General features: G+C 43.4%; 1 protein-coding gene across 9 annotated transcripts in view; it reads right to left on the reverse strand.

Moving 5' to 3' along the window:
* Nucleotides 1–1,612: 1,612 nt before the first annotated feature.
* The window catches only part of pax5 (paired box 5), a 48,097-nt gene continuing 44,709 nt past the window's right edge, over nt 1,613–5,000 (reverse strand). For all 9 annotated transcript variants that reach the window (XM_081714284.1, XM_081714283.1, XM_035530230.2 and 6 more), the window contains one exon: nt 1,613–5,000. This exon is cut by the window's right edge and continues 1,932 nt beyond it. The gene's annotated coding sequence lies outside the window, so the exon portion shown is untranslated.

The following is a 5,000-nucleotide window of genomic DNA, read 5'->3' on the forward strand; positions in this document are numbered from 1 at the left end:
TCTTGAAGGGCAGGTCGACCGGTTTTCCTACAGACAAATGGTAAAATGGCTCTTTCCAGTCATTTCTGAGTGCACATGGCACAACCTCGCTGATGGCCTTGGAAGTGGAGGTGACGGTTTCAGTCCTGGATGCTCGCCTGCGCGTGGCTTAACCGGCATGTTGTCTGACTGCTTTAGCCCGAAACGTCTGCTGGCGTGCCGTGCGAACGTGTGCCCCAAAGACTCCGAGGCCTGGTACAGTACTCGCCGCGAGGTTCTGGCTGAGACCCAACCATGCGAGGCGACCACAGTTTACCACCGCGTCTCCAAACTGGGCAAACACAGAAGCCTGGGAATATCGCCTGCTAGTGCCACTATGGAACACTAGAAAACTGGGCATTGGCCCAAAGCAGTATGTGTGTGTGTTGTGGGAGACTGGGCACACACCCAAATCCTACGCCGTTACAAAGTGTGTATCCAGCTGGGAAAAAGCTGTTTTCCACGTGCGTGCGGTGTGTTAACTGTGTGTTCCTGCTTGTGCCTCATTATCACACCACCCCCTTTTGGGCCTCCTATGGACTGGGCCATCAGCCAACAGTGTTTTGGCTGACTCCATTCTTTCACTTTGGCGAATGGGGCAACACCAAGCTCTGAAGGCCAGGCTATGGATGACGTGCTTCTCCCTTAGGTTAGTGGTGTCATCGCAGAGGTTAGGGACTCCACCACGAATTTCAAAACACCGGAGGATCTTGGCATTGAAAGCAGCGTGTATTGTGCCCTGGAAAGCACACCTTTCGTCCTAAGCATCCCCCTTTTATGAACCCGCTCTGCCGGTGTGTCGGTGATGCAGGTCCGAGGCCCCAGTCATGAACCCCTGCAGCTGGGGTGCCAGATCGCGATACTAAAACAACAGAAATTTTAAACTAATAACACTTGCCCCCTTTGGAAACAGACGACATGTGTGTCTGTCGTGCTCTCTGCTAATTACCTGTGAGCAGGCGTCACCTAAGGCAGACACAGCGCATTAACATAGTCGGGTTTATTTGGGCACACATTTTGTGGCTGTGCATATAGGAGTGCATATCATATTTTAGCCTTTTTCCCAAAGTTTTTTGGTTTTTTGCCTTGTCCTTTGTCTCACACAGCTCAATGCACCTCAACCAAAGACGAGCATGTTTTTACTACAGTGACCGTCCCGATTGGACAGCTGACACATGTCAAGTAAAGACATTTTAACTGGAGGGGTGTCTGGAGTTGGAGAGATTTCCTCTTTTTCCCTCGACGCCAAAGAGCACTCGATTCTGACTGTGCTCGAAAAACATAACCTCAATTTTCCAACTCTTCTGCTTACAAAGGTGGACCAGCTAAGGATCTGTTAACTGAAGAACTGACGAAGAAAAAACGCTGTGATGGGATACAATAGACCCACCTAACAAAGCCTGTTGAATTAGTCTCGGTATGGCCGACTAAACGATATTTGCTGTATTAATATATGCATAGGGGAAAAGGTCTCAAAAACGTAGCCTTCACGGCAACACTGTTCACCTCAAACACCCTCTTTGACCACAGAAATCTGTTAACCTTTAATTGTTGAATAAAAATTAGACTTGTGAACTCAAAATAGAGTTGTGGATAGACTTGTGAACTTAAAAAAATTACCTTTATTTTGATGAACCAATAAAATTATGTCAAATATTTACAAATAATTACTTCTTAGTTTCACATTACAGGTACGTAAATCAATAATTCACAAATGACACTCACTCATAGTCACATACACCTAGTAGCCTATTTACCCTGTACTGAGTTCAGGGATTAGGAACGAATGTCAGACGATTCAAATTTTCACATAAAATAACCCTGATTTTTTTTTTTAATAATTATAATTATCATAACATTAAGGATAATAAAATTATAAAACAAAAAAATAGCATATCACAATTATTTCCAGTTTATGCATGGATTTGGAAAATAAACCAAAAATGTAAAAAAAAAAAGATTAAAAATTGAAATGAAGAGGTGTCATATCTTTGGCAAATTTTGTACCGCAGTAAATACATTCAAATATTAAGACAACACACAGCACGCAGAGGAAAAAAACACCAAGATTTTGTTCTTAACTACTACAAAATTCAATAAAAAACATACATATTTTTTTAAAGAAGCAGTTCTCCCAGTTCTAACCATTAGACCTTCTCTCTCCGTGTCTGATGGCGTGTCGACACTTGAGAATTTAACATCGCAGCCTTGGCGCGTGCTACAGATCTGTTTCTAGGTTCGGTTTTTTGTTTCTTTTGAAGTTAACCGATTGCCATGAGCCTGAATTTAACTCAGCCACAGCGTTTCACCCAACATCTTTCTTAAAATCTTTTTTCATACTCTGTAAAACAAAACAAGAAACAAACAAAAAATGGTTGATCAGTCCCTCAAGAAAGAATCTATCAGTACATAATTACAGAAGGAGCTTCAGATTGTACACAGAAGGCCACAATAAGGTAATTCCCATGTCCTCAGTCAAGTTCTGTCTGCGTATTTAATCAGGATAGTTGACCTGGACCGTAGCAGTCTGCTTCGGAATTGAGACCTTGATTCAGACGGTCCTTATGTAGTGAAGATGAGTAAAGGCAAATTGTTTGTTTTGAAAAGCAAAGCCCTCTTTTTTTTGAACGGTAGGACACCACAGGGCTTCGGCCTCTATCTGGGGAAGGTCTCCATGACGATGGCTTAGCAGGATGTGTGTCACTGTGCCTGTTGGGTAATTCCGCTTGAATTGTTGTTGAATTTGTTTGTTTATGTTTTTTATTGTTGTTTTTTTTTCAGGATTGCTTTAAAAAAAAAAAAGGCATTTCAGTACCATACAGAAAGAGGAAAACAACAAATACAAACGTTCAAAAATGTATGACTTAAAATGCGCAAAATATAGGCCAGCTGGGTGTGCGTTAATCCGAGTTAATAAACGTGACAAATATTCAAAGCCGTTACAGGACGTTCTTGCGTGAAAATGCACTTTTTTTTGCTTTCTGCAACACTCCTTCTACACGACTCTGACGGAACAGCGATTCTAATTATGAAGGCGCCCGAGTCCGAACGTGCATGCGGACGGAAAGGCAGCGAGATGCCCGGTCGCTGACCCCAGTCCGCGTACGGTCATCTTACCGTCCAGGAACGGTGGAATTTCAGGACGGTCGAGGGAACGCGATGAGTAGGGTACGCCTAATCCTGACGGACCTGGAGAAAGGGGTTAGGAGGATCTGATGGGATGGCAGGGCAGTTGGGAACCAGAGGAGATGGGGTAGGGAGAAGGGCGGAGGTCCGTCTTGACGGCGCAGCGGGTGGAGACCGCCCCCACGGAGAGAGGTGGACCGAATCCGACCCGGCAGAGGACAAAAGGACTCCGTGTCTGACGTGAGTCTGAAGGGGGTGACGGGAAAGCGCAGGGACCGTGCAACGCCCCCTTTATGCTACTGCTCAGCGCCCCAGCCGCCAATCATCATCCTGGGAGCCAATAGGAGCCTTCAGAATCTCTGGGTTCGAACAGAGGGGTCGGGTCAGGGGCAAGGCGTCCATTTACAGTGAGAGCGCAGGGACAGGGAACAAAACACTAGTATTAAAATATTTTTTCAGGCAACGGCCTTCATCGCTTTGTTGAATATAAATACTAGGGGTTTATAACTGCTGTCTTGGTTCACAAACTCACGCATGGGTGTATGAGCATAGAAAATACAGTTTGACTATACAAAAAGGCCCATTTAATGGTCCTTTGAAAAACAATGAAAGATGAACACACAAGAATACTGTGTCTAAACGTGTAAGTCAAAATATTTGAATTGTTGGCAATACATTTTTTAGGAATTTTAAAAGGTTCTAATTAGCAGAAAAATATTAGTTGCCATATATAATATGCATTTTAAGTGCATGTTCTCCACGTGTGGCAGAGAACCCGAGATCTTGAGACAGGTTTTGTGATACACGATCGGACTCCTGCTGTGACTGACCTGGCATCTCCTTTGTCTGTGTCGTATATCGGTGATTGATTAATTAGTCTGACTGATTTTTTTTTTTTTTTAAATTGGTGATTGGTTTCTTCAGCCTAAAACACAGCCCCTGGTCAACAGCACTGTTTGTTGATTGGTGGTGTCATGCAGACAGTTTCGTCTTTTAGTGACACGGGGTCATTCAGGATGACGTGGTAGAAAAGTAAAGGCACTGTCCTCAATTTTTTAGCTGGTGTACTTCAAGTTCATAATGCCTCCGACTAAAAGGTTAAAAGGTCAAAGTTCACCAGTAGCACTCCGGCGAACGGCATCAAGGGTTCTTTAGAGTTGCACAACATGCAACTTACGGTCTACAAACGCAGTATAATCCTAATACTACCTCACACTCCGGACCATCAAAATAAGAAAAAAAGCTTCTTTTTATATAGATATATAATGTATATTTATAGATATATTCAATTTTTTTCACAATTCATGTCAAGGTTTTGGTGTTTGTGACTCTACTAAATCTACAATGTTCTCCACTGGAAAGCTACTCAGAAACGCACAGTGTATCCAAAAAAAAAAAAGAAGGAAATGTTTTTTAAAAAAAGGAAATATCTGAGAACACACATCACAGACAATAGCTAAATAAAGGGTCGGTTTGTCTCTCCTCGTTCACGATCATCTACAGGTTGCCATGAATCGTTCAGTCGGTGGAGAGCTGCCGAGGGAGCGACAGAATGCGGCTGTACAGCAAAGCCGAGGACGCGTGCGGGGACGATATACCATCAGCACGACGGCACTACGTACGGTCCAAGTGTGAGTTTGGTAAGGCCTTCACCTCGGTTTCATGCATTGTCTCAGCGCAGTTTGAATGAAAGTAATTTTATTTTTTTAAAACCAGAACGAAAAAAATGAATAAATAACAGCACTCAGAGAGAGAGAGAGGCAGAGAAATATCTCAGAACGATTTGTCTCTGTGCTTACTGGAGCACATTTACACACTTCGGAGGGATCTTTGGGGAGGCTAAGGAGACAATGACC

Source organism: Electrophorus electricus, chromosome 5, assembly GCF_041902795.1.
Source record: "Electrophorus electricus isolate QZ-2024a chromosome 5, ASM4190279v1, whole genome shotgun sequence".
In the NCBI taxonomy this organism is placed as follows: Eukaryota; Metazoa; Chordata; class Actinopteri; order Gymnotiformes; family Gymnotidae; genus Electrophorus; species Electrophorus electricus.